The sequence below is a fragment of the Eucalyptus grandis genome, chromosome 8 (assembly GCF_016545825.1).
Source record: "Eucalyptus grandis isolate ANBG69807.140 chromosome 8, ASM1654582v1, whole genome shotgun sequence".
NCBI classification, from domain to species: Eukaryota; Viridiplantae; Streptophyta; class Magnoliopsida; order Myrtales; family Myrtaceae; genus Eucalyptus; species Eucalyptus grandis.
In genome coordinates, this window is record NC_052619.1 from 56,095,152 (window position 1) to 56,105,107 (window position 9,956).

Here is a 9,956-nt window from a genome sequence, read left to right on the forward strand (position 1 = left end):
TTCTAGTAATTTTTTCCTCTCGCATGCGACATTGAATTGCAAGATCCATTAATTTTCATGTCAATTTATAATGAATAACCAGAAAAGAGCAGTTGTGAAATTCTATGGGCGAAGTAATTAACTCTCATGCCCCTGTCCCATACTCAACAGAAAAAAAACGAGCCCCACGTTCTCCAAAGCAAAGATACATAACGCGACATGATCCGAAATTCACGGCCCTCTCTAAAGCGAAGAAGATATTAGTCGAGCGAAGCTTCTCATTATCCTTTTCCTCTTCCCCTTTTCCCTTTTGCCTTTTTGGATCCATACAGCTTCAAGTCGCCTTGACGCGTCCCATCGGCCATCAATTTGACAGTGGACGTGACGAAAACGCACGGATACCGTTGCTCCAACGTGCGTCATTTTAATAAACAAGTCTTCCACAGTTCGAAGACCCTGTTTCGTCGTACAAGATTTTATGGTCGATCTTAGGCCACCAATTTAAGCCTTAATCAAAGGAAAAGAGGCTTTTTAGACCGCGTTTATCTCCTACTTCAGCGCGGAGCAGCCGAAGAAAGCACGAAGACCGTCTGGTATGACTATTGGATATGCTGTGTGTTGCTAGCTAATATTTGTCTAGCGACATTAAGTTCGGCCGAGCGTCTCATGCATGCAGCGCCTTAAAGATGAGTGAGTCGATATTCTAAGAACGCAACTGCAGAATTATGATCAAGAATGTCATAAAGTTCGCGGCAACCATTACCCGCCAAGACCACTCTTCTGGACTGGCACTGGACAAACGTAATCCGCATATCTTGCTAGGAAGTGACTCGCGACTTGAACTCCGGAATGAGAACCACATGACCCCAGATCTCCACGAGTTGTCAGAAGAGAGAATGTTATCCGTTCACGCGGTTTGATCCTTTTGTATTGTTCTAAACACCGGACGTTAATCACACGAAACTTAACCGAAAATGGTGATGCGTAGACAGACAATTCAGCCATGCTAACTTCGCTTCTTCCGCACTAAGCATGGAAGTTAATTTGACAAGACTGGACAGAGAATTCATTTATTGTTCTCTGACTTGTTAAAGATTTGCATTTACTTATATCCGCTGGAGCCAAACTCGCATCGAGACATGATAGACCTATCTCAAACCGCACTCGAACTCATGCATCCACTTCTAGTTTCAAGGAGCCGACTGGTTCGTGGTGTGGCTCGTCTTGAGAATCACGGCGGAAAAAGATGGCGTAAGTCTAGACTATAAGTGGATCATGCTATCGTGAAATTGAGAACGACAATCCTAGACATCATTCCACCGCAAAACTGAAGCAACTCGACCCCACTCCTATTCATCAGGCATCGGCGGCTGTAATTATTGTTACAAGTTCTATGGCTAACATAAATAAGCAAAAGCAAAATGCAACAAACCCATCTAGAAGGTCAATCTCGAAATTTTGATGGATGGAACAGTCAAGAACACAACGTATTCGAGATGAAGCTGTGGATAATTATTAGATATCAGTGACTGTATAAGACTAGAAGCTCTCATAATTCCTCACTTTCCCTCTCTTACCCCACAATAACATTATTAAGAATTCCTGAGAATCACATATTGAAACAACAGACCTGAAAGAGAAGCTTCTCCTGACACAAACGAGTGAGTTCGAATCTCACATTCGAGATTTTGCTTGCCCAGATGGAGCACCCTGCAGCAGTACAGTAGAGTCCCTGTTAGAACAAAAGTTACTAGTCACAGGTAAGCGAAATTGTTATGCTCTCATTTTCGCATGACTAATATCAGGATGGGCAATAGATATATGCCTAATAGATTTGATTCATGGATTCAAGCTCTCTATTGGAATGAAAACAAATTAATGCTCAAATCGTAAACCACAAGAAACTCATCAAGTCAAGAAACTAGGGGATCTCAGATGCCAAGCATGACATTTGACATGCTACGAAATTGCAACTCTTCGAATTAGCAAAGTTCGTGCGTACATAACCCTACTGTTATAGAATATAAGATTTCTCACCAGGGGAATTCCCTTGGCTGCCCTGTTGGCCAAATAAGCACAAGGCTTGAAGAAGCCTCCATACAGCAGCGACCACTCTTCCAATCTCGAATAGATGTACTCGGATCCAAGAGAATCAGCCCAGAACATAATGCCTCCCCTGTCAGAAACAATATTCAACAGATACTCATAAGTTTTGGTAAAACAAATAAAGGTATGTACAAATAAATCCAATATGCATACCTGTAAGGTGGGAAAACCCATGCCCATTACGGAAGCTATGTCAAGGTCGGCTGCCTTAACAGCGATGCCTTCATCAAGAACCCGGCATGCCTCATTCACCACAGGGAAGAATGTCATCTCCACGATGTCCTTCTCCGGCAACTTCACAAGCTGTTTCCACATTCACTGATTTAAAACTTCTCCACTAACTTATAGCTAAGGAAGTATTATATTTTAACGTGTGAGAGACAGAGACAGAGACAGAGACAGAGAGAGACCTTCGGGTCAATAGACACCAGATATGCTCCTAGCTTTCTCAACATACTTTTTCAACTCGGAATCAGGGCTAGCTTTTCGCCTCTCATCATATAAGTAGAAGCCTTTACGGGTTGCTTCACCTGCTGCAGAGTGCCATAAGAAATTAACAAAGTTGTCAGATGTCATAGGATGAAAAAGATGCCAGCCAGCGCATCACAAGTCCCTGAGCTCCTGAAGCTTTAATTCATTTTCTATTTACCTAGTCTCTTATCCTCCTGTAGAAGTGGAGCGAGCATTGACTTATAAGTTGGTTCAGGAAAGTTCTGGACGAATTGCAAGCCAGTTGCAACAGCCACGCCGAACCCAATAAGGTCAACCAATCTGCAAACAACCAAAACGTGAGACAAATGAGACCATTCAGCAGAATGATAGAGAGTTTCTTTTTCAAAATAACAGCTTAGATACACCCCAAAATGTGTTAACCACCTGAATGGACCCATTGGCATCCCAAATTTGGTAATTACTTTGTCGATCTGATAGAGATCGGCCCCGCGCTCGACAAGCAGCATAGCTGCCATTGTATAAGGGAAGAACATCCTGTTGAAAGCAAAGCCTGTGCAATTCCCGACCACGACTGGGGTCTTCTTTATCTTCTTCCCAACATGTAACAGGTCAACGATAACCTGGGGAGAAGTATGCTGAGTACGTACAATTTCTAGTAAGGGCATGACATGGGCAGGACTGCAATGGAAATATTGGTTAGCAATTGAGCCAAAGCAGGGGTGCACAGAAGAAGAAATTGGCAATGACCGAAAAAAACAATGAATACAAACGTGCATATCATGTTACCTAACGAAATGAGCACCAATAATCCTGTCCTGCGACCTGGTCTTCTCACCAATGAGGTTCAAGTCAATTGTGGAAGTATTAGTTGCAAGAATGCAATGAGGTGGGCAACTTTGTTCAAGATCCGCAAAAATTTGTTGCTTTAGTGAAACATTCTCTGTCACAGCCTGTTTAAAGCACCACCATGTAACAGTTAAATACTTAACCCTTCCCACATTTAAATTTGTCCACAGCCCCATATTATTACTACCTCAATAACCATGTCCACATCTTTGAAGCTCTCATAGTCTAGCACACCCTTAAGAAGAGACATTGTTTTTTCAAACTTCTCTTGCGTCATGTTGCCTTTCTTCACACGGCTCTGCAGATTAGCTGATTCCAAGTTCTTTCAGCTTAAACATTTTTCAAAACACAATTAGAGCAATCTGGAAAACATATCAAGCCACTCACAAACACAAACTCAAGACGGCTCTGACCTTTCACTCTGCCCATGCCAGCCTGCAAAGATTTATCATTTGCTTTGAGTATCACAGAACAATTGCTGAGTACCAATGCTGTCGCTATTCCTGAGCCCATCAATCCTCCACCAACAACAGCAACTTTCCTCACTTGCCTAGGCATCAAGCCTCTGTCAGTAATGCCTGGAACCTGTTCACAATTCGGACAAGAAGTGTTGCCAGATTACATGACAAAGGATAGGAAACGGAGGATTATCAGGAAATTTTTTTTTTTTAAAGAAAATCATTCAACTGAGATATGCACTTAAGGCTCGTACATTGCCAAAAAGGACTGAAAATAAATAAAAAACTCACTATCTCAAAGCAATTTGACAAACAAGATTTCCCATTGTTACATTCAAAATGACCATATTCAAGGTTATGTTAGTGGATTTACACAGGTTACACCTCAGTATGACTTCATGGATGACTCGGTTCACCTTCCCTTTGTTTAAGTGGGATTAAAGACTAAGGTGACAAAAGTACTTCAGTACACTGAAACTTGTATATAATTGTTTAGAAGTTGAAGACACAAAATACTTTTGAAATGGATTAGAAAGCAGTTTCCTATTCCTGAATACTTGTAATAAGAAAATTTCCTTTTTTAGGTGGTTATTTTCTACCTTCCAGCTTTCAACTAATTCCATAAAAACGATCAACAGATGGTTCATTCTCTACAGGCATAAGACTTGCAAGTTAAATCTCTACAATTTCACAGCAGACAACATCATGTGGAAGAATGTAGACTCCACTCAAACCTTTGAAGTTCCACGTCAAGTAAAGAAAATATGAACCAAGCTCTTGCACGTGTCAGCATGTAGAAGCCCTTGAAAAGCTTCAGCTTCCTGCAGCGCCGAATACATAGTTTTACAGATCCATATCTTCTAATATAAACATAGAACAAAATGACAAAGGTGAGACCTTCCAAAGCCCGGCAAGTGGACCAGAGACAACACCCTCTTCAACAACGTCAATGTAAACCAACGGAAGAGTGAGATTAGGAGCTTGTTTTTTTGCTTGAGCTCTTGCAAACTTAAAAATCTCCCTGGCCTCTCCAAGAGGCTCTAACTTGTCAGTCTTGTAAAGACTTGCAAGCCACGGTCTTCTACATTCCAAGATATCCAGCACCCACCATTGCGCGGTGGTGATCAACTCATTTGGCGAAACAACAGCATCCACGAGACCCAAGCCCAACGCTTCCTCCCCTTTTACTGGCTTTGATGTCTACAAAGAGCAGATAATAGGATAGGATCAATGAGTATGCAATTAAACTTTAGAGGCTTGCAAGATGTGGTAAAATATAAGTTGAAGATTAAAGAGGGTGATCTACCAGCATCATTTCAAGAGATTTGGATAGACCAACAAGACGTGGAAGCCGCTGTGTTCCTGAACCAGCTTACATGCATAAGAAAAGGAAGCTACAGAATTACAAATAACACATAGACAATGCCATAATGTCCTTGCACAAAAATAGAAACTTATGATTGAACTCAGGCCATTGCAAGATGAACATATAAGCAGGAACTTTTTGTCTTAAAGTATTGGTTATCCGTTTCCATCCATCGCTTAATGTTAAATCAAAGATAAGTTGTCACATGCATGTATGATGGAAAATAAAAACCAGCCAGAGAAAACCATTCAAGGCTTATGTCCACTATGCATTTGAAAGCTTATATACAATTTCCATGCTGCTTCTATGTCGACACCTCACAGGGATTTCTGACCTCCAGTGTATGACAACATCTTTTCTTGAGAAACCCCTTTTCTTCACAATTTTAATGCTACTGCTATATAATCTAGAATTAAGATACATATGTAAACTTCCAACAGCAAAGCTTACTGAATAGATTAGGAGAAAAATCACATAGGCAACACTTGAGCAATTACGTACCTCCCAATCCAGGAAGAATCCCAAGCTGCAGTTCTGGGAGGCCTAATTGTGCAACAGGAGTGCAAATTCTTGCATGGCATGCCTAACAAAGCAAAATGGAGGGAAAAAAGAATTGATAATGACAGGACATAACGCAAGAAAGCTCTTTACATGAAAATGAAAGGTGCCCAAAGAAAGGGAATACATACCATAGCAACTTCTAAACCTCCACCCAAGGCCAGGCCATCAATGGCAGCAACTGAAGGTTTTCTAGCAGCTGACAAGAAATATGACCAATCAAAATACCGGAACAGCTCAGCCCAACTCAAAGATCTTTCTGCATACCTTCAAAAGTCTTGGTGAGTATTTAGACTGATACGAAACCAGGCTTTGGTTGCTCCACTGGCAACACAGGACCCACGTGAATTTGAAATTGAATCCAATTTTTACTGTATTTAAAGAGCATCAGATCATGGATGTACCCTTGCTGGTTCGAATTCCACCAAAGGCTGTAATGTCAAAGCCACCAGAGAACTTGCCATTTGCACCTGGTTGAGCACAAATATTATTAGCCCCATCTCAATTTTACCCATTGATTAGTTATTAGGCAGAAAAATTCTTCCTTGAACATTTACCTGTAACGACAATTGCTTTAACATCATTTCTTCGCAAGGCCTCATCATAACTCTGCTTTAAGCTGTTCAAAACTGGAGTGGACAGAGAGATACAAGCTATAATCTTACAGATAACAAAATATAACAGAAGAAGTTACAGAAATATGTGTCAAAAGCCATAAGTTCAAGGTTACTTCAATAACATTGGAGTCATTACATCTGCAAATATTTGAAAGCACGATGGCTAAAATTACAAGGTCAGTGAGTGACCAAGTTTTGCTAACATTATTGTGTTCAATAGAACCCAAGAATCCACCTCCATGGGATTAGGACTCATCAAGCAAACACCAGAGAGGAAAATACTAAAAGAGAAAAAAAGGCTTTCCATGCGGAAGAAATACAATCAGTCAGATTAGAGTAATCAACTGAAGCCACTCAGAAAAACAAAAGTCTAGCACTCTTGCAGGCCAAGATACAACCTCCTGTTGGTAATCCACCCCATTTCAAGTGCTAATCAGAGATGACAGCAGAATTCTCTTGGTAAGTATCTCCTACTCCAATAACACAAGCAAGAACAATCTCACAAGAGGACACACGGGAGAATCCAGACTCCAAAGTGCCACTTATCGCAAAATCTGCTATTTAAACCATGCTAGCATCCAAGCTTCAATCCTCAAAGCCTAATACTTTAATCGCTAAATTTTTTGTTGACATCTTACAACATATTCTTGCTGGTATCCACTCACTACAACGGTAACTGTCGAGCTTGCAACACTTTGATTTAAACATAAAGATGAAATATTTTAGGCATACATGTGTCACTATGATCTGCTATATCTCTTTGTGTGAAGCAGAGCACACTCAAAAAAAAAATAATTTAAATTCTACCTAATTCCTGAAAGCAATAAGCCACTGGCAAATTCACCCATCAAACCTACACAAGCCATTAACAATGGAGAAAATATTAGGTGGCTACTGCAAAGACCAGAGGGACTTCTCGCCCAAAACAAAAAATATCTTTTCTTTTCTTACCCCTATCACTAGACCTGCACACACTAGCCTGCACACATTTATTTCACTCTCTCTTTTATATCCTCTCTCCTTCCTTCTCTGATGAAGGAAAGGGAACGTCCTTCTCTCTCCAGCAAAGGCGTTCTCTCTCCCTCTCATTAATTCAAAATTTTGGATCTCCCCTTCACTCTCAGATTTTGTTCCTTCGACTCTCTGCTCCAGCGTAGGGGTGTGCAACGGAAATCCTCCGAACCGGGAACCGGCCGGACCGGACCGAACCAATCGGTTTTGGGCGGTTCCCACGATCGGCGGTCCGGTTCCCGGTTTCAAGGTGGAAACCGGACCGACCGGACAAACCAAATTTTTTTATATATAATTTATATACATAGAATTAATAAAACATATAAACATGATAATTTATTGCAACCAAAATTGCAATTTGAGGTAGCAACCTCTTGGCCAAGAGACCATTAAAACCCTTTTTGTTACTCTTTTATTTATAGAAAAAATCTCCTTATTAGTTTCGATGTGGGACTAAGATTTCAAGAGATCCCGTTAATCACACAAGTGAAGTTTGAATAGTTTGCACACGGAACACGTGTGATTAGTTTTGTTGAATTGCCCGAGAATTGAATTAGATTGATCGGTCTAAAGCGCCGTCACTCTTTAGTTCTTTAGTACAAAAAAGTAGAGTCGATTTTTGGACCGGACCGGACCCGGTCCGGTTCCTGGTATTAGGACCAAACAGTCCGGTTCATGGTTCGCAATTTTAGGAACCGGTGCTTCCGGTCCGGTTCCCGGTTCCAAGGTGGAACCGGACCGAACCGAGAACCGATCACCCCTACTTCAGCGTCCGTTGCTACTCAAGCGCTCGTTCATTGCTTCTACGCTCTATGGACAGTGGACATGTGGTTCGACAAAACATGTTTGTTTCAGCATTGAAGAGGCTGTCCAAAAGTTGAGGACGGTGACATAACAAATGTTAGGCCGTGGCTGCTGGTGCTGCCAGCGAAGGAGGGTGAGGACGGCGAAGACAAAGATGGTGGCGAAGGAGAGGACGAAGTTGGTGTTTCCTTTGAGCATGCGAAATGGAGTAGAAAGCGTTGCGCTTTTTTTTTGGGGGGTGGGTGGTGAAAATGGGTAACTATGGGTGCGTTTGTAACGTTTCGTTTAAAAATTGTTTAGACGAAATAAAAAAGTGTTTGTTCCAAGAAACAATTTTTGAACAAAAAAAACGCGTTTGATAAATCTATTTTAAAAATATAAAAAGAATATAAACACGTTTGATAAGTTTGTATAATTTTTTTATTTCTTTTAATTTTTTAATATTTTTATTTTTATTTTCTATTTTCTTTCTTATTTTTCTTATTTATTTTTCCTTTTTTCTTTTTCTTTTTCCTTTTTTTCTTCTTTTGGCCGGTTGTCGGCCGGCGGCCTCGGCCATGGCCGGCGGTCTCGCCCGGCCCACGGCAAGCTCGGCCTCGCCGGATCTGGGCGAGATCGAGCTTGCCCGGCCCAGCGTAAGGTCGGCCTCGCCGTGCCGTGCCGACGGGTGACCCGAGCCACACCGTCGTCTCCCTCCACCGCATTGGCGACCGCGCTCGACGCCTCACCGCCATCGCATCGGCGACCGCCCCTCCGCCTCACGCTCGATCGACGCATCTGCGGGTCTCGAGCCCTCGTTCGCCACCGCCGCATCGGATCTCACCGCGCCGTGACCCACGACTTCGAGATCCGCTCGATCATCGACCCGCGCCGGCCCACAACTCGACCGGCCGTCCTTGCCGCTCCGCTCCTAGACGTCCGCCGCTCGAGACCCCACGGCCGAGCCCGCACCGCAGCCGCCGTCGCCACCCGGCGACCCGCAACCCGGCTACGTCACCCGCTCACGAGACGTGGAGACGCCGCAGCGGGCTGTCGGTGCGAAGAGGACGACGGTGGGAAGCCGGATGGTCTCGAGACGAGGCGGCTGTCGGTGCCGGAGAGTAGGAGGTGCCGGAGAAGACGACGGTGGAGACACTTGCGGGAGGAGAGAGTCGCGGGGAGAACACCATTTTGTTTCTTTTTGTTCCTCAAATATGTTTCGAGAAATAAGAAACAAGAATTTTTGTTTCTTATTTCTGTTCCCTTTTGTTTCGGGAACAAAAGAACAAAAAGAAATAGAAACGCACTCAAACGCATTTATGTTTTTTTTTTGTTTCCGGGAACAAAAAAATAGAAATTTTGTTCTGGGAACGAGAAACAGGTGCCAGCCAAACGCACCCTATATTTCGACATGGAATTGTTCCTCATTTCATGTTTCATTGCATGTTTCATTGCGTACTTGAGTTTTGATGGCGAAATTCTTTTGAAAGGTGACAAGAGAAGCAAAATGTGCTATAAAATGGCGGTCATGGCTTTCTCCACATCAATAAGAGCTCATATTAATGTAATATAAGAAATCATAAAAAATCGACGAGCATTTTACAACATCTCCAACTTCGCCAACATATCTACACAGGATGTGAGAACCAAAACATCGTCAACCATCTTCAAGCTATAGTACAAACCCATGAACCGATTCCCAACTCCCTCGCAGGCTTGAATTATGCGGGCTTGCCAATGTCACAGGAGTAGGCCTAAGGCCATATTTACCAAAAAACA

At 42.5% G+C, this 9,956-nt stretch overlaps 1 long non-coding RNA gene and 1 pseudogene across 1 annotated transcript; both read right to left on the reverse strand.

Moving 5' to 3' along the window:
• Positions 1 to 1,646: 1,646 nt before the first annotated feature.
• LOC104417521 lies at positions 1,647 to 6,011 on the reverse strand (annotated as a pseudogene).
• A 44-nt stretch (positions 6,012 to 6,055) lies between these two features.
• LOC120286114 lies at positions 6,056 to 6,410 on the reverse strand. Its single transcript, XR_005545946.1, has 3 exons — positions 6,324 to 6,410; positions 6,171 to 6,236; positions 6,056 to 6,090 (listed from the first exon to the last, which is right to left on the reverse strand). It is a non-coding gene; the product is annotated as an uncharacterized LOC120286114 (long non-coding RNA).
• Positions 6,411 to 9,956: the final 3,546 nt, after the last annotated feature.